Source organism: Corapipo altera, unplaced genomic scaffold (genome assembly GCF_003945725.1).
Source record: "Corapipo altera isolate COAL_440 unplaced genomic scaffold, ASM394572v1 48b, whole genome shotgun sequence".
Lineage (NCBI taxonomy): Eukaryota > Metazoa > Chordata > Aves > Passeriformes > Pipridae > Corapipo > Corapipo altera.
In genome coordinates this window covers 10,243,725-10,271,014 of record NW_020884884.1, presented here as the reverse complement: position 1 = coordinate 10,271,014, position 27,290 = coordinate 10,243,725, and the positions used below count along the sequence as shown (strand labels likewise).

Here is a 27,290-nt window from a genome sequence, read left to right as displayed (position 1 = left end):
GGCCAAAGTTGATTAAGCCTTCAAGGAGAAGTCAGCATATTGTTTTCTTGGTATTTTTTCCTCCAGGCATTTAAAATCTACTCTTTTCTCTCTTACAATCTCTGTAAACTTTTCCTCAGCCTGTATTTCCTAGGCAGCTCATGTATGTGGAAATAATTTCCGCAGTGCCAATATTTCTTTGTTGAGTCTGCCTCAGCTCGAGGCAAGTCTGCCTCAGCTCAAGTCTGAAAGGCTATTCTGCATCACATTAGATCAAAACATACAAGTGCTCTCATATTTTCTTGTTTTTCAGCATATTATGAGGCTCTTACCTATTTCATCCACTTATAAAAAAACATATATAAATGCAGGGAAAGAAAAGCGAGCCCAGCAGTATGAAAGAACTACAAAACATTTTTGCATTCTGCTTATTGACAGGTCCAGTCGTGATCAGGTTTTGATGTACACAACAGGGAATTTATATGTATCATAAAAATGTACTTGTGGTAAAGTTAGTAGGATGGAATTTGTATGTCCTGAGGTAAAAAACTGCTGCAGTAATCCATTCCGAGATTGAAGTGTCATGTCTAACAAGTCCAGGCCTAGTGAAGACATCGATATACTGTGAGATAAGCAATATCTACCCAAAGGGCTGCTACTAGTCACTGTGTCACAAGCTTGTTTTGTATCTCTGAGCCACTAAGATTATGTTCATATACTCTATTACATTTCACACAGTGACTTCATATTTTTAAAATATTTTTTCAATATCTGACAGTAGAATTTTCCCTTCTCTAGTTTTCAGAACTAGCCAAACTTATATTTTGGTCCCAGAATGGTAGGGCTTATTCATTTTCTATCCTGTCATTAGAAAAATAATTGAAAAAATACTTTTCTTTGTCATTTCTTGCAGTCAGGAATTAATGGCAGTAATCAGTCAACTCATTATTATTAGAAATAACAATTTTGGCTATAAGTCAAAGCCTGCATTAGAGTCTTAAGGATGCTTCTGTGAAGTAAAAGCTCTGGAAAGCATTTGAGTGGCTTAGTGAGATTTCCAGATGGCTATAGGGAGTAGATATTAAGGAAACTCTGCAACCTTTTGAAATAACATTGCATGTTCTCCTGTTTCCTCACAGTTCCAATCTGTGAGGTTTCATGATTAAAGCCTCAGCTTATCCCAAATTATAAGGGAATCACGTGTCACTCTACACTGACATCGAGACCCCATTTCACCCAGTTTTTGGCTGGTGGCTGGATGGAGGCACAACAGTAAAGCAACACTCACACAGCATTGCAAAAATCTAGTCTGAAGTTTTTCACACTTCAGCAAAGCCCAAGGCTATTTATGTTCTTTTCCGAACACTCTGAGTTTTGAATCTTTAGTCTGGAAAGCACATGGAAGCCCACAGAACCCAAAACATCTGCTCACCATAACTAACCATTGCAAAGCTCGCAAAGGATCAGGGATCACAGGCTCCATCGATGCTCTACCTGTCAGAGTGCTCTTAAGGGTTCTTTGGAGTTCAAGATCTCCAGCATCTGGAGTCCAGGTTTTCTCCATCTCAGCTTGGGCTGACTATAAATTCAGTTTGCTCTTGACCAGGACATGTCAGAGCCCTTCGGAAAGTACCAGGATCCATGCAAGTATCCTGCCAGACATTGTCACTAGAAGACCAAAAGGATGGTGAGAAACTGCACAAACTGTCAGGACCTCATGATGCTGCAGAAGAGCCTTCAGGTAGTAGTCTGAGAAAACTATTGAGCCCTGGATCTATCAGAGGCACAGAGCCCAAACAGACTTGAGATTATCTGCTCCACCTCCACAGGTTAGCTTTCTTCTTCCCATTTCTCTTACTGGCTCTAGATTGTCACCGTTTTCTTTCACAATTAAAAACCTTCTAATTGCCAGCATTCATGTATTCCTTTTGTGTGTGTGCACTTTGCTTAAATAGGTCTTGAGCAGAGGGGTTGGATCAGATGGCCCCCTGTGGTCCCTTCCAACCTTACTCATTCTGTGATTCTGTGATTACTCCCCACAGGTGATGCCTCTAATGTTCTCTTAGAGAGCATCTGAGCTTGACTTGGGCAGCTAATCCCAATCGTCTTGCTCTGCTGTAGGCAGAATAGAAATACCACTTCTCCTGTCATTTCCTTGATCCCTGATATTGGTTCTGGCTCTGACTGCTGCCCTCTCCAGTGGAGGCATCCCTCTAGGAAAAAGAGATTTGAGGGAGGAGGATACACAGTCTTAGCAAAGACCATTGTCTTCCTGTCCACCAGCCCCATTAGGCTGAGATCCTCTTAGCAGTGCTATGATGTTTCACTGGTGACACTTCCCCTCCTTGGGGAGCCTGGTTCCTGCTTGGATTCTTCCTTCTTGCCTAAATAGAAGACACATCATGAAGTGTTGCTTATTCAGGGAAAATCGCTGTTATACTTTTAATATGAAACATATCAATATACCACAGACCTAGATTAACTGAACAGAAATGAACAGAAAAAAATTAGGAAGATGGAGAGAAAAAATCTCCAAATGAAGCAACCCCTGCCCTCAGTCTTACATTTAAGCCAACAAATATATTAAAACTTGATTTTAACTTGTAAGTATTGGCAAGCAAAGTCAATCTTAGAGCAATCACGGAGGAATAAAACAGCAGCCATAAAAACCAGATTGAGTACTGTGATATAAACTCCTGCACATCAATTTACAAAATTAATAAGTGCCAGAATAACTGTAATTCATTTAGGCATTTGAATCAAATCATAAATCAGTCCTCAGCCATGTGTTGAACAAAAAATACCAACTTTAAAACATAATTGCTGAGTGTGGCATTAGTAATTGTAAGCAATGTTGTAAATACAGATACTTATCCCTTCGGGTTGCTCATGGTTTTATGTACACATTTTGCACTAACATTTTGCCCCCAGAGGTGTTGCATACCATGGTATTTATTCCCAGGGTAGTGTATTACTACTTGCTGATTTCCATGCACCTTATTGGCCTATTGCTTAATGAACTTGTGCCATATCACATGCCCAGTGTTCATATACATGGCTAACAGCTCTTCTTGGAGTCCAGTCAGATGAGAGGGTTTTCCAGGCTGCAGCAGTGAGTTTCTGTTGTGGTAGAACAGCTTCCAAGTACCACTGATTATTACAATGACAAAGCAAAACACACGATTCCTGTTTGTAAACTATTATTACAGGCCATTAATATGTGCAGTTGCAAAGCTCAACCTTCGCTAAAGGTTTTACTTGCACTGCAATACTTTATGCTTACAGTTGGTTCCAGAAGGGAGGGAATGTGTTGCATCTGTGACAGACATGCAGTTTGCAGCCTGTCTGTTATGGCTTGCTGCTTCTGAGCAGATGAGGTGATGATTAGGTAAAGGGTCATGCCTGTTTTCCTCTATTCTTTCTCTGGTTGCTCATGGCAGGTATGGCATAGGGGCTTCTTCACCTGTCGCAATTCCATGTAGAGAGCCTTACAGCGTTCTGTGTCCTATTGGACATGACTCTGGGGAATGATCCAGAAACCAACTCTATCATGTTCACCTTGAGAGGGAAAGCAAATCCTTCCTCCCTCTTATCCCATGTAACTCTCATGCAGAGCAAGACCGAGGTTTAGTGGAATTCTTGTGTCTCTGCATTTGACGTAATTACTCTTCAAATAAAGAAAGTCCCATAACACATGCAATATTCATGCACCATGGGGGATTTTCTTAAGCTTCACTGAGCTTTGGATCAAGCTTCATATAGCTTGAAACTTTCTACAGTCTCAGACCTCATTGTTTTTGGCCTGGCTTCAAGCCTTCAAGGGCCCCAGCAGCACACACAACACACATCCCTCCTATCGCCCCACTCCCAACAGGATTTCACTCAGCTCCCATCTCCATCTTAGTTCACCTGTTGATCTAATGATATTTTGAATGAGACCAATTCTGTATTTGTTCATTAATACTGCATCTCACATCTCGGCCCTAGAAATTTCTATATTTGTCTTGCCTAGGATTACAGGGAGGACATAAGGAAACTGTATATAGTTTGCACTTTTCTGCTTGATTTATCAAGGGCTTCTGGTATGGGAAAGAGTGATGGCTGTTTAGAAACCAATTTTGCAAAACAAGAAGACTTACAGACAGACATATGAAGTTCCCATAGAATAGAATAGAATAATATGGCTGAAAAATGTTTTGCTCACATTTGTTTCCTATTATGTAATTGTAAGATTACTGTTCACGGAAAAGCAGGAAGTATCTTTCTACAGCATGTCCCTGATGAAAATTAGGTAGGCACATCTTCAGCGCACATCTACTATGAATAATGCTTCATGCGTGACATACAATAATCTGTATTTCAGGTGAAATCTATAGGACACAGCTGAGGGCTTGAGACACTTATTTCACCTCCATTTCCCTTAGGATCATTCTGGATTATGCTATCTAGTTATTTTGTCTTTGTACCATACAATTTTTAAGCACTTACTTGGACAGCTATCAAGTATCCTTTAAGACTCCCACAGACAGAGAAACAGATGCACTGTAACCATCTGGGGCCAGAACTATGATTAACTTTTAAGTCAATGCCCTGTAAGAATGGACTGCACATTAGAAATGTTTCTTCTACTTCAACAAGAAAAACCAAAACAAGGTTTAAAAGTGGCCTCTAGATTTGGATGCCCAGCATGAGACATTTTTTCTGTTAGGCATGCAAAAAACAGTGATACTTAAAAATTTTGAAAGCTGGTGGTCTCCTGTCTCCAAACCAAGAGAAATCCTCCCTCCCTACTACACTGGCAACTGAGTTGCATTCACAACTCTTACAGAAATGACTCTTGGTTGCCACAAGGGAATTGGGTTGAAAATCACAATGTCCTTTTGTAACGCTATGACCCACCTCTCCTGCTGGTTTTCGTGTCATTAATCTGCAGGTTTTGGTTTTATTTACTTTATCTGTCATTTCAATTTACAAAGAAATGAAACCAAGACAGGCACCTCAGCCAGTTGGAGAGATTGGGATGTGTAATTGCTCCTTATCTGCCTAGGAACTTTTCTAGCTGTTTCTGTTACACTATAAGAATATCTGGAGACCTCTAAGATCTAGACTTGCAAGCTTTCCTGATCCTATAAGCCAACAGTTCTCTGACCCCAATAAAACAGGATTTTTTTGTTGCTTGACAGAGAGCATCTCCTACAGCAGCAGCCTGTGTGCTTTTACCCCTAAACACCCCTCTTGCTCACACCTCGCTGACATTCCTCTCAGCCTACCAGTACAACAATTACTCTCACCGTCAGCAACTGTATCCACTTGAGCTTCCAGGAAAGCACTAAAGTGATCTCCTTCCCTCCTTCCCCCACCTGATTGTCACATTTGACTGCCTTTTAACTTCATGGCTCATTCAGTGGAACATAAGCTTCATAGACAGATGGTGAGGAGTCTGAATGAAAATAGTTTGGGAAAAGTCCAAATAATGACTATTTAGCCACAGGTAGACCAGCCCAAAGAAGATCCTTGCTAAGTGACTTCATGTACAGCTCATTGTGCCTAGCTTGGGAATGGTGTCAGTGCTTTAAGAAATGTAAGAAAGCTTGTTTCTGACATATCCTTTTTTAGTCCCTGAACTCTTCTCTTTCTCTCTCAAGCCCAATTTCAGTCAGATTACTTGTGTGCCAACTTGGACTGGATGCAATAGTGGGACAGAAGGGGCCCTATGGAAACAATGTAAGCCCAACAAACACCAGTTGTGGGGCTGACTGGTGAACCAAGGGCTGGACCAACCAGGCCAGGGGGATGTGGGTGTACACATGTTCCCTGGTTTCCAGCAGCTAAGACTGCTTGCACCTCAGTGGTGGGGCTGAGGATAAGATGCTGCTGTCTCAGCTTGTGTCAAAAGACAGAGATGCAAGGGCATCTTACACCTTTTTCTCAAGATTCCATGCAAATATTTGGAAGGAATTTGGCTCAGCACTTTCAGAGCCCACATACTATGGGCATGGTAGCAGGTGTCTACAACGCTGAAAATAAGCTGGCACTTTGCAGCAGCCTACTCTTGTATGCCCAAAGTGCCAATGAGAAGCCAATGAGGGGATGAAAGGACCCCTTTAGCCATGCTGGTGTATCACAAACAGTGGGATAGCAGGGCAGGGGAGAGGCTGTGTAACTGTGTAGCTCCCTTGTTTGCACTGCAGCTGTCCTGAGCCTCAGAGCCAGCTGTCTACTGATGCCATCGGCAGGCATCAAGAACACAGGACAACTTCCCAGAACTCTGAAGATGCCTAGACCAAGAAAAAGGGGAAGAGTGGTTCTTTGGACTGTCTCTGGCATGAATTGGGATGAAGAACTTCAGTTAACACCAAGTACACCAGCTTGTACACACATAGCTTCTCTTTCAGAGACTCCAGCAAAAGTATCAGTGTGTAAAGTAACATTATCGTTATAGCTGGAGGTAGCATTTTCAGCCAGGAATGTCAGATGCTTGTAATCACTAATTAATTAATCTGAATGACTTCTGTGAAATAAAAAGGCCACATGGACATGGATCACTTCACCCCAGCCTTGAAACGTAGCCTCCATTGGAGTAGAGACCATCAGCTGGGTAGTAAGATACAATGGTATCTCCTCATGTTTAAAAGGAAGTGAAGACTATCACCTCTATTTCAATTTCATGAGGAATGAGGGAGGCTGGGAAGCTGTGTGCAAACACACAAACTGGACCTGGTGAGGCTGAGTTTTGCTTTGCAAAGCAGCTGTCACTCTGTCACAATAATATTGCTCAGGACTAAGAGTGATCAGGGCAGCAAGACAGGTCAGAGTCTACATTTTGCAAGACCTATGATTTCACTCTCAATGGCTGGATCAGCCTGGAAATAATTCTTAATAAAAAATCCTCACCATCCTGCCAGGCTGCTGGAAGCCCACACAGGACGAAGAAGTACTTGTCTGCACTGTATGCACACATATGCACACTATCAGAGTAGGAGCAATCTCTGGTCAGTTCTTCCCTATTTAGGGCAATATTTAAGCATTACCTGAAAGGCAGTTCCAATGCTCATTCCAATGCTTCACATCTTGGGTCAATAATTTTTATAGCAGAAACAAATGAAGACACACAAAGAGATTAATGAAATCAGCATTCTCTCACATGACTAATAACGCTTCCTGTTCAACAATCAGCAGGTGAAGAAACCCAGCAGTAAAATTCTTCTGCACATTAGGATCCAGGATATGACAACTCCTGCCTTAACAAGAGAGCATATGCATTGAATCAATTCATTTCAGTGAAGGCAGAAGGGAAACTGTTAATTATTCTTTGTGGGATGAATGAAATGCACTGTACAATTAGCACCTTCTGTGCTCCTGCCTAATGACAAGCTTAACTTAAGAGAATTCTCCATACTGTCCTACGTATCACCTTTCCTCTGACATTATCTTCCTTTTCTTGGCTCTCTACATAGAATTTTAATGAGATCCTAATTGTTTTTCCATCAGCTGCAAGGATTTCAATCCCAAGTCATATGTTGGTTGTCATTCCACAGAAGGTGGTATGGGGAGCTGTAGAGATGTTCTCTTGCTAAAATGGAGCAGGAGGCAGCCCCCACACCTCCCACTGCATCCCAGGGAAGGGCTGTCTCTGTATTTCCAATGCAGGCCTAGAGACTTCAGCTTGGCATTTCTGCGGTTACACAGTGGGGATGGGAAAAATCAGTCACACAAATGACTGCCACCACCTCCCTGCAACTCCACTCACTACAAGGAGGTTTGGGGTGTTGGTTCCTGCACCTGCCTCACTAGGGTTTGAGCTCAACATAGCCAGAGGACTTGGAGGTGCCAAATGAGCTGTGCATCAGTCTTCTATTTTATGTCCTTTGCCTTTTACTAGTCACCTGCACACTTTCGTCTTTTGTTTCATCATTCAGGTCATTTTCAGTAATGCAGCCTATTTAAAGCATGGGTTTACTTACTTCTCTTGAACTTTTTCAAGGGCAGTTCTGAATGTATCACAGATTCCCTGAAGCATCATGAGAAAAACAGGATGTTGCAAGAGCAATTGGGTAGAGTTCACCATATCTACTGACCATGGGGAGCACAAAAGGTTCCTAAAATACAGACACCCATGATGCGGTGCTGTTATGGATTAAGATACTACATGTTAGGATTGCTCCTTATGGTCATCAGACTGCAAGAAGATTAATTTATTACAGACTGGCTGCCCTAGGATTCACTACTAAGCCATTTCAACAGCTGACACTGCCTGCAGGAGCCTGGCACTAGGCATGAGGGTGTAGGGCCTAGGAGCAGGGAGGTAACAGCCAGGGTGGCATTGCAGCAGGCAGGCAATCCCTGAGCACTGAGGCTCAAGGAAGAAGTTCCAGACACCAAAAGGGAAGCCTGGTCTTTATACAGGGCTCTTATAGGACTGCAAAGTCTGACATCATGCAGAAAAGGACCAGGAGCCTAAAACCAATGATGATTAATCAATATCTCAGACTTCCATAACTATTCACTCCAAGGTCCTATATAGAATTTATAATCAATGGTCTGGAATTATGATAGCAAACAGTAGCATTTTAGAGATGAGGAAACTGTGTTGCTGGTCCAAAGAGTATGAAATCAGTGGAAAATACAACTTGAGATCTTAAAGAAATTTCGTTTCAGGGCCGGGAGGAAAACCTCAGCTTCCCACTCTGAATCCTGTGTTCCTCAACTGGACAATGCTGCACAGGCTACCAGCCATGTTTAATCAATTCTTATATACTTTTGTTACTCATCTATGAACTTAATGTTTATTAAAATATTTCTAACAGCCTTGTTCCTGCACACCGCTCCATTTCAGCATGAGGCACATTCAATGACAGTTTCCATGTCACTGTCTCCTGTAATCACATCATCTGCCCTCCCAAAATATCTCTCTCCCTTACAGGAAACAGTATGGAACCAATAACATCTTTTGTGTCATAGCTTCTGTATGACAACTATGTGGTTTCCATCCACACCTTACACTCATTATATTCACTTTTTGACAGCTAGATTCTTCCTTTTTGGGCTTCAGTGTCAATCCAAATCTCAGTAAAGTATAAGAAAACAAATTAATTAGCAGGCACCAGAGAGTGCGAATGTTGCCCAAAGGTATACACTGGGAACTAAATATGAGAAGTCTATGATGCTTACTATGTGACTTGAGCTTGACTGGTTTTTATTTGCAAAAACACAGCTCCTGCACCAGGAAGCAGTGGGCAGTTCTGTAGCTGGAAGCACGGCCAGAGCTCTGAACTGCATCTTTCTGCACACTGGGCATATCTCCTGCTCCACTTAAAGATAATATCAGGAAATCGCCTCAGCATTCAAGGTAGGCACTTGAAATTTGATCAGTTGCTATAAACAAGATAGGCCAGACTTGCCACATTAACATCCAAGGCTGTAAGATAAACGCATGAAGTGAAATCCCCTTAGCCATGGGCTGCCACCCACTTTGCCATCCTTAGAGCATCACAGCTATTCACAGAGGGCTGTAATTTTGACCACTAGTAAGAAGAAGATGCAAGTAAACTTGCAAGAAGATGGGACCTGGAAAACTTGCTTCCTCCCTCTTTCTCAGTCTATCTTTCATTAACCATGACAAATATTTAAATTAAAGCAAACACTGCAGATATGAGGGAATTTTTAATTCACTGACAAGAAACGCTGCCTTCAAGACCTCTTTCATGACCATTATAAATAGAAAGCCATAGCACTGCAAAACTGAAATGAATGCTGACAGTCCAGCTCTTCCCTTCTTTAAAGAAATTGCCAAAATGCGCAAAAATTTAAACATTCAGAGAGATAACACACTGCTTGCTCAGTGCACCTCATCTGTAATTTACAGATTGTTATTGCTGGCATCACTTGAACACTCCATACTTGCTTAAAAAATGTGTCCCTTGCTTAGAGCTTTAGACAAATCATCTAATTTCCTAATGAGCTGGTAACACTCAGTCAAGTGTTGCTACTGGAGCAGAACAAAGTATGTTCCTGTTGTATCATAAATAGGGGACTGCTGACCCAGAACTGAAATGTAAAGGTGCAGGCAGAAGCTGATGCATTTGTCATAACTTCTGGGTGAATTCCTTTTTCAAAGAATAATTGTACTTCATAATTGTACTTCTGAGCATGGGAGATATGCAAAAGCCAGTAAAAAGGTGGCTACATCAGCTCTGGCCCACACCACCAGATACTTTCTTCCCTCCTTTCCCTAGAAAAATGTAATACTTCTGTAGAAAGCAAAATCCAAAAAATTTCAATTTGAAAATTCTTCTGAATGTCTTATGCTGACTATGGTTTAGGCTGCTCATGTTCCCTAGTCTCCTTTGTACATCTTACTCCCTCTCCCAGTTACATTTTCTGGTGTCATGTATCTTTTAACCAGAAAGAAGAACATTCAACTTTTTCTACACAAAAAACTCTCAGCAACTTTCTGAAAAGAGACATCTTTCACAAACAATCCCAAATTAAATTGCAAAAGAGTCCCACTTAGAAAGCAAGCATGCAAACAAAAATCCATAAGTCCTTGAACAAGTCCCATCTTGAGAGAGAATTTGAGAGAGAGCCCAGCACTGGGTTTGAGGGTACGATTTAGCAGTGATAACCCTGCGGGCTGTAAAGGATCCCAAGGGATTAAGAAATCGTTAAACATAATTCCCTCTTCAACCAAAAGCAGAATTTGAACTCAGTTCTTTGGAAGTGAAACTCTAGACTATTCACTCTGGTAAGCTTGTGTTAAAGGCACCATGAGAAGTGTCTGGCTACAACTTTCCAGGTCTGTTGATGGAGAGCTGCAAGACAAACAATGCCCATGTGGAGGAGCTGGGAGGTCTCTGAAGGAGGCAATTAGCAGCAAGCTGATGCCTGCTGCTCATTCCTGCATGTTGTGTAAGGGTGAAAATGCAGGTAATGTGAGTAAAGCAGGAGCCCATGCATGTAAGGAGGGGCTGTGGGCTAGTGAGGCTTGGACAGCTAATGGAAGTAACCACTGCAGTGCCATGCAGCAAGGATATGCCCCTAGAGCACCCACTGCAGTTGGCAAGGCTTTTAGGTCCCTAGGAGGATCCATCCTCAGGAAGTGTATAGCGGGCTGATGATCACACAACAGAAATATAACTGGCTATACACACGTCGGTATGGAGGGTGGGGCGGAGGGTGGCATGTATGAATCTCATCCCCAAGCGGTTTATAAAATACACACGTGGTTCACATGTGCCTCGCATGTGCTTTCCTTCACATGGCACACAGGGTTCGTGGTCTGCCTGTGTGCCTTACTGGCTTTATAAGAGGCTGCATAGATCAGTTCGGAAAAGTATTTGGGTTCCTCAACTTCCAAGGAAGGATTAGAGAAAATCTCCAACAGATCTGGGATTTTGGAAAGTTTCTAGACCCACCTAAAGTAAATCACAGAAAAGCACATAATGAAACACTGAACATGTTACTTTTCTTCCATTAGGGTAATTAATGTCTTTGCCTGTGCTGCAGAAAACTCTGCAGACAAATCTATTCTTCAGGTCACAGGAAATGGTGACATACAGGCAAAAAAACCCCTAGCTTTCCATTCAGTTCATATCTGTGTGGTTCCCACTGGTAGAGCCAAGATTATTTTTTTCCTTTCATTTTAATCATGCATGCAGAAGATGAGAACTATGTAGCACGCTCCTTTCAGGCCAGAGTGACAGACACCCTGTCTCCTGTTCCCTACCATCAACCTTTTGGGAACACACCATCCCTGACCATTCAAGGGCACAGTTTTACTGACAACGTACACAACTTGACAAGTAACAATTACAAGATGGTGAAGGAATTTTCTCCTCTCCCCACCCCCACCTTTTAGCTGCACTGAATCTATATAAACAAATTATATCATTGACTTTGCCAGTAGATGAGCTTTTCCATCTGGGAATACTATTTCATTAAAAAAAAAAGGATTGAAAACCCTTCAAAAGAGACAGGTAAAACTAGCACAAAATAGGAAAAAAGACAGCAAGAGGCAGAGACTGACTAAGAGACTTATGAGGGCTTTTCCATTTCTAGCTGCTATGGACTTTCTTGGAAAGAAACAGTTGCTGTCTCCCAGAAGTGATGGAAACCCTGGCTTGCCCTGTCTTGAAGCTGGGAGAAACTGAGTGGGTGAAATAACTTACAAGAAGTACTGATTCATCTCCCTGCTTAATTTTAAGATGCTGTCTCAAAGGGCCCCTATTCCTCAGCAGCCAGGGCCAGGCAGTGACATAAGTGAGAGGAGCAGAGTGGGAGGCAGTACTTGATTTGCCCCAGGAGTCCCACAGTGGCCAAACGAGCTACTGGGGAAAAGCAATACCTCACATTATCCCCTTCTTTTCTCTTGCAAGGAGCACTTTGGGCAAGCAAGCAGTCTGCCCCATGTGAGGGAGAGGAGCTCCTTACTCAGTGTGGCAGGAGTCAGTGCTGCCCCCTGCACTGCAGGAAGATGGGGGGAGATGTGCCCCCATCCTGTCTTGAAAACAAAATGCTTTTCTTAATCATTTCAGTATAATAATGAAACTTTCCACTCAGGCAGAGCATACAAGACCTTTCAGATGCTCTCAAAACTTCTTCCTTGAATTTGTTGCTGCAAAACAGCACCACAGGTAAAACCACAGGTCTTCTCTTCATGCTGGGGGAGACCTTATTTTAGTGCATCCCCACTGGAGCTTTACAAATCCTGTGAAAATCATTCTCTTTTGTTTTTTTCATGATGCCATGAAGCCAAGAAATAACACAATGGGCAACTAATTGCACGTATGAAGCTTCAAAAGGGAACAGCTTATATGATCTCTGACAAGTTTCTGTAGACATTTTCTTTTACTACTGTTTAAACCCACTGCAGAGTTCTTATGCATCCGTATAGGTGCAGGTAGTCCCAGGGGAAATTTCATGGGATAACAAGGTCCCCAAGACAGACATGGGTCACCTTGGGCTGACAACAGAAAGGGGAATATAGGAGGACATTACAAGATGATTTCCAATAGCCTTTTTTTTTTCTGTTTTCCAATATACACTGATTAAATTGCTGCATCTTGTTAGAAATACCTTGATAAAAGTATCTATTACAAAATTTTCTGTTCCTATCATGTAAACTTCTATAAAAGTTCAGCAAAAGGTTTCACATGAATTCAATCAATGCCCTGGAGGATAGGGGGAAGGGCACATCCATTTTTTTGTCCTAGTACTTTATATAAATTCAGCAGAACAACTGCACTTCAGTTTCAATCAATATACAAGTTCTTTGTATGATTTGGGGGGGGGCGACGACATTGAAATTGCCTAATTTCACTGATTCAATCCATCTTCTGCCAGCCAACAAGAGCTTTCAGCCTAGACAAAGACTAAAATAAAGCATACCAAATAAAAACCATGGACATATAATTGTCATTTCCCAAAAGCTTCTTTCAGTCCCAGCTTCTCAGAAAACTACCCAAGCATTAAAGCCGCTGCCTCTCAGGGAAACTAATTATAACTCAGAAAAAAAAAAAAAATAGAAAAAGGAGGGGGGAATGCAACCCACATGTCTAACTGAATATATAAAGGATAATTGTGTCATTAAAACTAACAACATTTCAGATGGTGAGAGACTCACAAGGCAAGAATGGATGTGCTGGACACCATCAGGCTCCCATCAGATTATTCACATAAAAATGCAGCCATCACCAAAAGAATCTAATCCTTGTGTGCTTCCACTGATACAGCTGGTATTTTTGAGCCCTTACAGGGCTGAAAGTGTCAGCAATTCATTGTTTACTGTCTGGACTGAATTGACTCTTAGAGCTCCTTAATGATACACAGACGACCAATGCTTCATCTACCAAGGCGCGTTGATTGCCATTCAAGAAAGTATAAGCTTTCACATAGTTGTAAAGCAGGATCCTCCTCACATCTTCCAAGGAACTTCTCACAAAGACTCTGTTTAATCAACGCACCTCCAACTCTGTGGCATGGGCAGAGCAAGACAATTGTCCTTTTAAGAAGAACTAAGCCCTGGAATCAAGGAAGTGCCAGTGGGTGCTGCGAGGAACACAGGCGGCAGAGGACAGGTATACTTTCTGGCCATAATTTATCATGAAAAAGAGTTGTTATCTCTATCGGTACAATTGCACAGTCTCAAAGAAATCATGAGAGAATGTTGAATGACTGACTTCAGTCATTCCCTAGTTTAATTTTGCCAACAAAAAGCTTGATAAAACAAGTTCTTCACAGCTGAGCTAACCTAACTCAGTGTCCTATGGATTTCTGTTACACCCCCCCATACTACTGCTGAAACTAGCCTACTGCCACCCTGTTACACCTTTGGGATTACTCTGCACCCCTCACTGCCACAATATTCTCAGGTTTTCTGATGTTTGCTCATCCTTCAAAAATAGTCATGTCCCTGAAAAGCTGACAGTGCATGATACCTTCTAGGTATCCCTCCCTTGTTGCCATCACCTATTCGTCATGGTAGTCTCACTTATTTCTCTTTCCCATCAGACACCCTGAGTTCCCCTCCAATCCCTTGAAAGTCTCCAGTGACATCTTCGGCTCCCACAAAACCTTTACTTTTCCGCTGCTTTGAGGCAAGCAAGAAACATCTTATACTAGAGATGGTTTAAAACCATTCACACGATGATAGCGCAGATGGGTTTTGTACATGTGGGTATAGAGAAAGGACAATGGCTCAATGATCACAGCTTTACCTTGAGAGGAGATTAATCAAGCCTTTGGAAAATTTCCACCAGTCTTCACGAAATTCATAAAAATGGTAATTTCTTTGAGAGGCTTTCCTTTCTTTCCAGATTGGCTGAAATTTGCTGACAGTTCAAAAAGTTACATGAAGGAGTGGGAGTGGACCAACAGATGGACAGACAGCCATGGTGACTGTATAAGCCTCATTTCTTCAGAAAACCAGACTAAAAATAGAAAAGTACAGTGGCCGACAGATTTAATTAACACAAACATAGAAGGTTTTTAGTCCATTAACCCTCTTACTGGTCTAACTATTGCATTAGAGGTTTGGTTGCCATTTCTGATAGAAAATAACTCAGCTGTGCAACATTTTGTCTGCAAACAATCCCTCAGACTCTGAATTCCTAGGCAAAAGACACCCTTTCCCTCTGCTTCTTTGCATTAGTGAAGAGTTGTTTTTAATAGGCACACAGAAATCTCTTAAACTTGTCTTGTGGGTTTTTTTCCTTCTCTCTGTTTATTCATATTTAACTTGGAAGGGCTGCAGACTGAATAAGGATATTAAGACTCACATTTGAAACAACGTGTTATGTATTAAGGGTATAAATCAAAGTCATGATGTCAGTGGAAAGACTCTCATTAAATTCAATCAGTTTGGAGTGTCAGTTAATAGAGTCTCAAAACTCTTGGTGAGAAAGTATCAGAGCATCTCATGTGACTGAAGTCCTCCTGAGCTAGACCACCCTTTCTGTGCTGGAGCCAGGCAGAGTAAATCCATGCTGCACAATGCTGTAGCTTGCAGGAATCCTAATCTGAAGGAAGCTCTCCAGCAATGCAACTGTTAGGGCTGTTTTTAGTATTAGTGGAGATTGTGGTACCTCTTCTTTCAAGGCATATGGTCTAAAAAGTATACCCGGATAACACTCCAAAATTAATAAAAATCCTCCTTTGCTCAATCTCTGCTTTTGGGATTAAAGTTCCTGAGTTTATCCACTCATCTTAGGCAGTAGCTAGGATGTCTGTCTGAATGCTGCCTTGGATTTTTAACACCTTGACCACAGATCAGATAAATTTTTCTTCAGTAATTCAACACAACCTTTAAAACACTATTAGATGACCCACTGGGTCAACTAGGGACTTAAAAGGAATTGTCCAAGTGAAGCGGAATTTACCCAAAGGAAAAAGCCAGTACAACTCCCATCTAAAATTCACCTTGAATGTCTTCGATAAGTGGTGAGCAGACCTTGTTTGGGCACAGCTATTAAATTAATTCATCTAAATATCAGAGGTGCTCATTCTATGCAATACTGACATATCAGACACATACACAGATGGAGCAATTTTTGGCTGAACCATTACTAACCTTTTTGGCTCTGTGATGGCAGCAGGGCAACTGAGAGATCACACTGATAATTGCAGCAATATGCAAGGACAGCAGAAACTAAAATGACTGTAATTCATTTAAGAGTGCTTAATCTTCTGCCCAAGGAAATTAATGTAATAGAAAAAGATTATCTGAGATACTGCTGAGAGAGCTCAAATCTCTTTTGATCTGCTGCTCTGCTCCAGGCAGACTTTTTTTTTTCAGCTCATGCAGTGCAATCACACTGAGTTCTTGAACATTTCGTAACCCTAAAATTTGTCCCGCTATTTGGTTTCGCAGATGCAGTCACCTTACAGGGGCCCCAGCTTTCCCCAGGGTTATGAGCAGACCTTGCAGCCCTACAGACTGTGAGATAAACCCTTACAGCCTCACTGGTTTGGGTTAGCACCCTGACAAATGCTCCAGAAGCAGTCAACTCCTGCTCCTGTGCACCAGCACCTACATCCATTCCCAACATACCAGCTTGCAGCCCTCAAAGCAGCATTCTTCAAAACTTCCTCTCTGCTGCTTCTCCTGCAAAACATTGTCTACCAGAAAGGAACAAACAGATGCCAAGGTCAGCCCATGACTGACAGTCAGCAGCTTTAACTTTTCCTTTGCTTACTCTTGCTGTGTTACAGACAGTTCAGCCTTTCCACAGCCGTTAGTTTCATTGACTGCTATCCCAGCCACGTATTTGGATTGTGAAAATTTGAAGGTAGGCCTGCCTTCTTGTTGGCTATTTGCAGATCTTCCATGAACACAGACAGTACAATGACATGAATACAGCAGCCAAGTCAGAGACATGGGACTGGTTGGGAATGGAGCTCACATGACATACGAGAAAAATTCAAGTTCTTGCAGAGATCTCTGTGACAATTAACAAATTCCACCTCAGCAAGCCCATCTTCTGCTGTGAGCATTTCAGTGGTATGATAGCTTCAGAGTGAATTTTTGATTTTCACTTATCTTTTGATATTTGTCCCATGAATCTGATATAAAATCTGGCAGTTATTTCTTCAAACTTCTGGGTGCATGCAGGAAGAAAACACAAACAGCTTAACTACTTGTGAGATCTGCCTGGGGAATGAGACATAGGAAAACTGAGAGCTAAACTTAGCTATGGAAAAGGAAACAAGCTATAAAAACTGCTGTCAGGTGCAGAGGAGCTGCTTGGGAATTGCAAGGGTTCAGTCTTTCCAAAAGGAGAAGTACATGCAATTGGAAAAATAGTCATAAAATTATTTATCTTCAGGAAAATGGATGAAACCTCAATTTTCCAGCTTGCAGAGACCTGGGGAGAAGATACGTATGTTTTCACAATTCCTATGTTTTCACTTTTCTCCTCAGAGAAAGTCAGGGGTTTTTGACACTGTGAGTAAACCATAAACAGTCATTTTCCTCTTGCATCCACTACAAATAAGTATCTTCTACCTTCCTCTTTCATCTTCTGGGTTTTAAATAGGGAGGATAACTACTCAGGAAGAGCATGGACACGGCAGTCAAATTTGTGTAGTAGCAGCTGGAAATTTTCTAGTTGTTCAGAAGGAACCTAAACCTACTTAAAAGGCATACAGGTGCTGAAAAGGAAAACGAGAGGTGTTGGTGGGCAAGAGGGGAGCCTGCTGCCCTCAGAGGTGTGCCATCCCAAAAGCTCCCTGACAAAGCTATTCAGCAGCCAGAAAATGCTAAAGCTGACTGAAAAGCTGAAGGAGAAGGCAGTGTAGGGGGAGGGAGACCTAAGCACTGTATGCAAGTGGACACTGAATGAACATTTCACCAGAAACCTCACCACATTTCTCCTTGATGAATGCGCAGACCAGCTCTACAGGAAATGCAGTAAGATGAGGCAGCCTCTAACTTTAACTTACCTTTATGTCAAAATCCCAGGTAATGTGGTAGCACTACAAAGCCCCTTTGAGAGCCCTTGCTGAAGCAGAAATTTTCACCTCACAAGAGAGCCATTAGCGGGAGTTCCTGAAAAAACAGGCCAAAAGCAGTTTCCTTGTAAATAACAGTAAAATCAGAAAGTCTCCTGAATGTCAAAGAAAAACCAGTGGGCCAAGGACCTGGTTGCTGGGCTGAACTAGTCCAAGGGATGCTGCTCAGGATATGAATCATGGAAGCAGGACGGTCACATCCTGTTATGAGAGTGCTGTTTATTTTTCCTCCTCCTTCAGCCCTGGACCTCTCTGCTGTGCCTGCCACCAAGGCTGCCAGCTGTAGAGGCTGTAAGGTGTATGACTGTTGACAGGAACTGAACTATAATCACAGCAGCTCCTGAAGCAGCCATCAGCTGGCAGCCAAGTTTGGAGAGGAGCCAGGAACCTGTGGGTCAAAAACTTTTCCTGATACTGACTGGTTTTTTCTGTCAATGGGAGTAGAAAGCATGGGAAGGTAGGTACTATTCTGATTTGATTATCTCTCCATAGACACTTGCCTTACCTAGAGATAAATCACTGGCCAAAACCAGTAGCTGAGGAAAAGCAGACTCCCTACCTGGTATACACCAGCCTTGAGGTAGTTTTCATATGTACAGTCAGTTAATAGAGAAGGCCAACTCTGCTTCCCTATCAGTCTCTAAGACTGACAGACAGAGTCTGGAGCAACAAACACATTAATTTTTGCACTCAGGAATTTCGTTTGTGATTTCTGGTTGAAGAAACAGGACAATGACGAGCACAGTATTTAAACTGCATGACAAAACAGTAGGATTCTTAGCACCCCTTGTGCTGTTCATCTCATGCCACTCAGTGAAAGACTAAGCGAGAAAGCCCTGGCTAATTTAAGCACAGTAGGAACTTTACCACTGCCTTCCATGGGAGCAGAATCTTGTTGCACAGTTTTACTAACACCTTCCTAGCCACTGCAGTTTTATAGAATGCCAGCAGACCTAACATGGGTGATACTATTTTTCCAGTGAGTGCCCTTATTAACAGTGACACCATGGCTTGTCCAGACAACACAACTGTGCAAAGGTCACCTTGAAAGGAATTGTACTGAAGATCACAGTCCTCTCTTAGCTAGAAGATGCAATTAAAAATATATTACTTTAAATAACTCCCAAGGTCATGTCCTCATTGCTGCAGGATGTTGGGAAGGCAGGTATTTAAGGGACTCCTTTTTCTTCATTCATTAAGCCCATCTTAAGAAATGTTATTAATGCTTAAAAAGGCTTCCTTTGTGAAATTAGCCATTTAGAGCAGAAAGGTAGTGGGACTTTATACAAGCAAGCATGCTCCATCAAGAGCAAACCTTAGGTTAACTGGCACATGCAGCAGAGCGTCAAATAAGGCCAGAGCTTCTGTAAGGAAATAATTGTATAAGATACACCCTCTGAAACAAATTAATATTCAGTTTTCCTGCCATGGGTGTAATTTCCCCTGACCTCAGCAGGCTTGAGCCCAGAGGGTGCACACCTTACAAAGCCGCCCTTCTTCTCCCCTTGCTCCTTGAAGCAGAATCGGTCCAGGTGTTCAGAGACCTCCTGTGATCCTTGTGGCTTCTAATGGGACCTGGGGAACCAGCAGACAGGGAAGTGGAATAGTGAAATACTACCTTTGTACCCAGACAGAATAACCTGGCCCACACTGGACAACTTCACAGGCATTTTATAGGGAGCCTCTCATCTTCTTTTCACTCTTGCTGTTAAAGCATCAGTCCGATGTTTCCTATATTAGAGCTTGTCACCATCACCTGTCCATTGCTTGTTCAGGAGGTATGGCAGATATGCCAGTCCTCTGGGAACACTCTGCCCTTCCCAGGGAGAGACCATAACACCAGCTGGTAAAATGGTGAAATGAAGAAAAGTGCTGTTTCTTTTATGCACTCCAGAGAATGCTCTTGACCCTAAGTCGGGATCAAGCAGCAGTTTCTAAAATCATAGGGCTGCCTGTATCAGGAACAGCACCTTCACCCACGCTATCTGCTTTTGCAGGCCAGTTAAGGTTTGTAGCTCTGTGAGCAGAGCAGCAAAAGTTTTCTAGCCCTGCCAGTATCCCAACAAAAAAGCCCCAGCAACTTGCCAGGTCATCTTCAAGTCACTGGAAGGGCTGGCCCAAGATGGAGTGAGACGCTTTCATTCCCCAGGCACTGAGCACTGGTGTCCAGCCATTCCCAAATTCAGGGTCATGACTCCATTTGGGCTGTGGGAATTATAAGAGTATTTACAACCCTGACTAAAGTTCAGTTTCATCCAATATCTGTGCTAGTGCTACAGACCCAGAGTCACCCACACCTACAGGAAAACTTCTGCTTCCCATCCCACTGGAAGCAGTGTTCTCCCATCTTAGTCTTCTTGCTGGCTTTTAAGTCAGGTGAAGAAACAAGCATAGTAATATTGTATTTCTAGTATCCAGTTCTCAAAATTTGTGTTACTATGAAACAATTCCCCAGTTATTCTAGATTCACATCAGTATTTCCTTTATCTTAGCAAGTACTTCACCTAAGAGAAGGCTGTGAATATGAAAAAATTTGGCTCCCTTGGTACTGTTAATATAGTTGAAAAATTTGTCTGGTAAAAAAATAGTACCTGTGTCAGTGGCTTTATAGATAAAGCAATCTCTCTCAAACAAATTACAAGGACTATACATGTTATTAGAAAAACATAAATACAATTTCCTTGTCAAGGATCTGTAAAACCCCTTTCTGAAGCAACTGTCTGGGGCCATATGACAGCAATCTACTTATGTATCACCAATATGCTCCAGTAGGGAGCAGATAAAACAAACATTAGATAAAGGATCAACATTTCCCTCTGGGAATTTACAGATTCAGCCAGAAATTCTCTATGTACCAGGCTTGTTAGGAAAACATTTTTTTTTAAAAACACATCCTGATAACAGCTTAACACTAAATAATCCTAAATCCTGTAGAACTGCCTTCCACTCTCTGCCTTGACAAAGTCTCATTACTCAATTTTCACAATGTAAATGGGTGGTATAGAGAAATGAGGAAATATGGAGGGGAAGAGAAAAAAAAACCAGAAAAAAATTGTATGAGAACAATATTTATGCCAGCTGGTTCTGTCATTCCCTAGAATTAGGGAAATCACAGCACACTAGTAACATCAGCAAGTCCCCCAAATCCTTCTGTCTTTTGTTGTGTGCTTCAAAAAGCTGTCATTGATTTTAACAAACTCAGATCCAAAATGTTCAAATTAAATCCTCCCCAAAACTATTCACCCACTTTTCTATGTCAGCTATATAGCTGTGTGCTACAACTATGCCACAGTTAGTGCTTCTTGCATGACGATCTACCTGGAAGACAGGCAAGTTTGATTTACACCTGTTTCATGGATGCCCAAAACCACCAGGATGCTTCCATGTGACACTGCTAAAAGGGCTTCTACTGTGCTCCTTGGAGGTGAAGTAATAAGGAAGCCTTGATGCAGCACAGGACTTAGTTTTTATGAAGGGGTTTGTCCATGAAATTCAGACAGACATATGTAGATCATGCTGGTACTACAGCCAAGAGTCCTCATTCTTCACTTTCTTCTCTAATTTGAAATAATTCACAGCAATTTAAACATCCTAGACAGTTTCCACTGTGCTTGTCATTTTAAATCATTTCAAGCGCATAGACAACTAACAAAGATTCAGGAAAAGGGCAAAATGCTACAGTGAAAGAAAGGCTCATGCTACTCAAAAAGGCAAGAACCATTCTTGCCAGTACTGGTGGTGAGTGACACAAATGTGGTGCCTCATCTGCTACAAACAAAGATTCAAAGGAAGTTTAGGAAGAGTGCATGGAGCTCAACACATGCCCGAGCACAAGGTCCAGGCACAATTCTAATGTCCTTTCAGATTTTAAAACTCATTCGTAACGGGATAAGACAGAAGGAGAGCTGCAACCTCTTTGAGATGATGTAGGACAAGCCAACCTGGAACTACCCCGGAGACAGGCTGCTGCATACTGAGCCAAGGCAGGCAAGAGCTTGATGGTACTAACTAGTCCAAAGAGGAAAATATGGACAACATAAATCAAAGATTGGTGACAGCTTTGGAAATCGGCTAGGACATTGCATTCTGCCAGCCCAAAACCCTGCATCTACTCAAACCCAGAGGAACTGTCAAAGTCATTACCGAATAACTAAGGAGAACAAAATATTGACTTTAAGTACTTTGTGCTCATAAATCGCATGTTTCATTTTCCAAGCTGCAACATTTTCCTCGCCTGTGCAAATGCAATAGCTCAGGAAGTCTTTCTGCACCAGTTTGTTCCTATCAGTGATCATTTTGGTAGCAAAACAAAGCATTACTGTTGTATAAACTTCCTTTGGCAAAACCTAATTATTTTTTTTTACTATTGTATCCATCCTTCAAAAAATAATCAATCAAAACAATTATCTTCCCATTCATTTTGTTTCATTTTTATCTTCATACTAATTTCTGGCACGAACACTCAAAAAACTACTTAAAATCCAGGGTCACATGAACACTGGTGCAAATTTTGGGCCCAAAGGCTGAAGTATTGCTCCACCAAAAACCTCCCGGGCTTCTATTACTGGTTTGAACCACAGCCTGTAGCATGAAGGTGACAACACTGGTAGTGGAAACTTGAACAAAATTTAAGTATAAGGAAGCACAGATACAATCTTACAAATGCAAACAGGTTTTCTTGTACTGATGGTGAATTTAATTCATGATAGTGATTTCATTTCCCTTAGAGGTCCAGATAACCACCTGGTATAAATCAAACCGATTCCTTTGACTTCAGTAGGATTATAATGCTCAAAGCCAGTTACAGGTCATACCCAGTGGCTAAGGAATTTTCACTTAAAGCTGGCAAACACTGAGAGCTTTAAGTTTCCAACCAAAGGCAAAGGGGAGCTGAAAAAAAAATATTTTTTCTAAAAAATATTTCAGGTATTATTTCACGTCAGTCTGAAAACTTAAATTCAAATTAAATGAAAGAGCTTAAACTGCAAAATGCAAAACAAAAGTTAAAAGCTTTTCTTCAAAAAATACCGAAACAAACAGCTGTGGGACAGGGGGCATGAATCTCTATGCTTAAGGGCACTGGGTCAAAAGAAAAAGACAAAGTTTTCTTTCAAAAACACTTAATTATTTCATTTAGGGAATCACAAAAAAAAATCTTTTTTTTTTTTTTTTAAAAGAACAACAGGGCAAGTTCTACTCTATATGATATGTAATTCTTCAAAAACTCACTTTTTTCAGGCTCCATATGACATGGCCAGGGGGACAGAAATGTATCCTTTCAAGCAGTAGCTGATTTGCCTTTTCTGTGACAACAGCAGCAGTAGCACAAGAACCTCACAATCTCGCTCATCTCAGCTGCTCTGCTTTCAGAGTCTGTCCTGTGTCTTCGAACCCTTTGTAGAATGGTCTTATAGCAACCTAACATTAGCAAATCTAGGAACTTGAAGAGATCTGGTTTACTACTGCTAAGCTGTGCTTGATACAAGAGATAGACCTGTTCACTTGCATTTGAATAGGATCATGCTTAGCTGTTGCATTCACTCCCTACAGCACCAGTTGTTTCACCAGCTACTTACACACAACACTCTGAATGCAACCACAGGATCCAACAGCCTTGGCACAGCAGTGTTCAGCTGGCACTGGGAGTGTGGCTGTGTCTCCAAACTAAGTCACCTGGAGGTGCAGGTCCAAAAAATAGGACATCCAGCATTAAAACACAGACCCCTTATAGTTCAGTAGCATCAGGAATAGACCATTATGTCTGTTGTGAGCTAAAGGCTATTCAAAACCCTGTATTAGTTGAGAGGGATCTGAATGCCTGGCTCTTTCATATGTTTTTGATGCCTGACATCCAGAGATAAGGTGCTGCTTCTGAGCAAGGCAGCCTTTGAAAAGTTCATATGTTGAAATCGCAGTCGCTCGTGGTCCAGCCTACCTGCACCATACTCTCAGCTTCTGCTGTCTCCTCTTCCCTGTGCCACAGCCAACATGGCTCATTTTCCCTCTCTCCCTCCCCATGCACCTTCTCAGGACACAGCCAGACACTTCTTCAAAAACAGCTCCTGCCTGCTCCCGGTCCTCCCTTTTCCTGCTCCTCGCCTCCATTAACTAACATCCAAATGGCAGGATGTCCCCTATACATCATGGTTAATACAGTTTGTCTATATAAAAAAAGGCAGCAACTGCAGTTGTTTAAAAATAGGCAAAATATGAATAAAACAATCTCTCACCTTGCAAAGACAGCTGTGGATTCTCTCCAAGTGTTGTGAGCTCTTGCTTCCACAGAAAACGTAACCAGAGCCCAAATGACTTGTGGCTGCTCCTTGGTATTGCCTGACAAAGGTTTCACTCCTACCAAAATAACATTTCTTTTAGTACATGCTACATAGTCTGATGTCTATCAGGAGGAGGATACTCCCACCAGGGACTGTGCAGACCTTGGAATGTGTGTGGCCTGTAAAACCAGCTGAATTCAGCAGGCACAAAACACCCAAGTGCAGCAATAGCAGCTTGGCACTGCCTATTTCTTTTTAAAAGCAGAGTTTATAACCTTCTCACAGCTGGTGCCTGGGTGGCATCAGCCATCTGGTTTTTGAGCTTCTCTCCAGGAACTTTGCTTTACCAGTTACATTTTCATTTGCTCTTCAGAGCTAGAAAGCAAGTGAAAACGAACGGTGAGTCTGCTCCAGGATCCTCTGAACTGCGCTTCCCATTTGACTGCTGGCCTCTACTCTCTAGTTTTGTTGCCAGGTATTTATCTTCATAATGGATGGATTTGGTGCCACCTTTCTGGAGCTGTTTTGTGACAAGGAATTTTAATTTGAGGTGACTCGTGCAGAGTCCCAGAAGGACTGATCCTGAGAAGTGCTCAGTACGGGTGTAGTTGGCTCTCCTGGAAGAACAAGACTATAATTTTTAATATTTGAGGTGGGAAAAGACAAAAGCAGCAGCCGCTTGGCCCTAGGAGACTGTGATTTTCAGTAGGAAACAAGTAAAATTTGGCAAAAACTTTGAGACATAAAAGTAACACCTATTTATTCATTAAATACATTTCATGTTAAAATAAATGAGATTCACCTGATTCAAGAAGAAGAGATTTGTGTCAGCTGGAGAGTCAGGAGAGAGACTTTCTTTTCTTGTTTTTTTTTGGGGTGGCATTTTATGCTTTACCTGCAAACTTCAGAGAATGGCTCAGCTGTGGCCCAATCAATTTTTTTAAAATTAATTTCCAATATAAAGAGATATTTCAAATCCTAAATGTAGGGCCTGGAAGAGAAAGAAAAATTGAGAGAGCAGTAGAATAAAAGAAAGAAGGGGGTTGTCATCCACAAAACCTTTCAGACAGATAAACAAGCTTCAAGAGCAATATAAATTCAGTATCTGTCCTGGCCTTATAAGATGTGCCTGGGTTGAGAGCACTAGTTTTACTACCCAGCTTTCAGACACAGGTGGCTATTCCAGCAGAGTGCAAAGGTTACCCGCCAAAGGTCTGCTCACCTGGAGAATAACATCCCCCAACATGCCTGATCCCTGTGTGCATCATACACTGAGCAGCTGCAGAGTTGGTCCTTTTCCAAAAGGCTGAAGCAATGAAACTCACTGTCTAGTTCTCTTATCTTCAGATCTCACATTTACAGTGTTCCTGGAGGGGTTTTTACCATAGTCTTACACTTTGCTTCTCCTGTGAAGACTGCCTTGTAAGTGCTCTTACCACCTGTTTACGCAAAGGGAGACAAATGACATTTCCTTGCAGTTGCATAATCTCATCTGTATTCATAGTTATAAGAATTTTGATGCAAGTCTTTCCCTATCCCTTTCTTTTTCCCAACACAGAGATCTTATAAGGAAGAGTCCCAAGGAAAATCTGAAAATTACTTATAGTGACTCACATTTATTATGCCCTAATCAGACTTTTCTTATAAAAGGCTGAGTCACTCATTAGCTAAACCTTTGCAAAGAAAGAAAAAAAAGTAAGGTTTGGGTTTTTTTTTAAACAAACATTCAGATCTCAGTTTTCTCTGTTACAGCAACATGGATTATCACTTCAGCAGAATTTTGAGTAAATTCCTTTTTTTTTTTTTTTAAGTATTTCAAGTATTTCTTTCATACAGCAGCATCCTCATACCATTGAATCGACTTGAGTCTTGGGCTGCCGGGCAATATATTTTCAGGTGAAATTGGTTCTCTTGAAGCCTCTTCTTCTGTTTCACATGCTCTGCGTGTTTCACATTTATTTTCCAAAGCCTCAGCAACACATATGTGACCAAGAGGTATTTCCTCCTTGCACATATAAGTGCAGTTACTATAAGTGCATGTTATTCCCAGTTCAGACCTCCGACTCATATTGCCTTATATACAGCCCTCACCCCACTGGTTGCCCAGCCTGCCTGTTTTGGGGAAACTGAGCAGACCTCCGTGTGTCTGCTAATTTGCTGTGAGCCTGAGCAAGCCTCCTAGGGACTGTGATTCCTGAAAAACTACCCGCAAATCTTTCCTGCTGGTCTCTGTGAATCCAACACATTTGAAACAAAATGCTAGGGCACCTCTGTTTCTGACCAAACCTTACTGTGGTCAATTACTGCAAGTGAAATTAGAGGGAACTGTCATCTTCACAATACTCTTATTATTTCTTTCATCCTTTAGGTTCAAAGCACTCATGTTTTTGCATGAGAAAAGAAATTGTTGTTCACATCAGTTGTCTAGGATTCATTGGCAAATCTTGACTATGATGTTGGTGGGTACTGTCGAGATGGCAAAAATTAAAACAGATTTACCAGATTTTCCCAAGAAGAGGTTTTAGGAACCCATGTGACTTCAGCTACCCATGAAAAGATGATGTAAAAAATAACCTGCCTTGACCTTTTATAATTATATACAGAAAACCAATGCAGTGCTTTCATCCAGGGGGAAAACAGAGTGAACAAAGGTGTGCTGGCTTGTGACTGGCAATTAAATGATGTGTGGTAAAGCGGAGTTCATATCTTGCAGGGATTTGATGCTTGTATTTGCACATATACTGCTCAGTAGCCAGCAGTATAACTCCGTACAAGCTTTTATGTGTAGTAGCAATGACCTTCATATTTTTTTGGAGGGGAAGGTCTCTGATGTTAGGCACAGAGTTCAAGCCCCATATTTAGTGTGAACCTTGCCCTGCAGGTGGTTCCCACACCTCTGAAATTTCCATATATCATATCATATCATATCATATCATATCATATCATATCATATCCAATTCATCTTTCTTTGAACGAGAAGCTGTCCCAAAGTGACTAATCACTGTCACATCTTCTCTCCTTCAGGAGGCA

At 41.8% G+C, this 27,290-nt stretch overlaps 1 long non-coding RNA gene across 2 annotated transcripts in view; it reads right to left on the bottom strand.

The window, feature by feature from the left end:
- Positions 1 to 25,534, bottom strand: part of LOC113946496 — a 29,765-nt gene extending 4,231 nt beyond the window's left edge. Inside the window, exons 1-5 of one of the 2 annotated variants that reach the window (XR_003527453.1) lie at positions 25,063 to 25,534; positions 24,216 to 24,336; positions 4,468 to 4,569; positions 3,263 to 3,499; positions 919 to 2,363 (exon numbers count right to left, since the gene is read on the bottom strand). This is a non-coding gene — a long non-coding RNA (uncharacterized LOC113946496). Of the gene's footprint in view, positions 1 to 918; positions 2,364 to 3,262; positions 3,500 to 4,467; positions 4,570 to 24,215; positions 24,337 to 25,062 lie in introns of those variants that run through there. The other variant, XR_003527454.1, reaches the window with a different exon arrangement.
- Between the last annotated feature and the right edge of the window lie 1,756 nt (positions 25,535 to 27,290).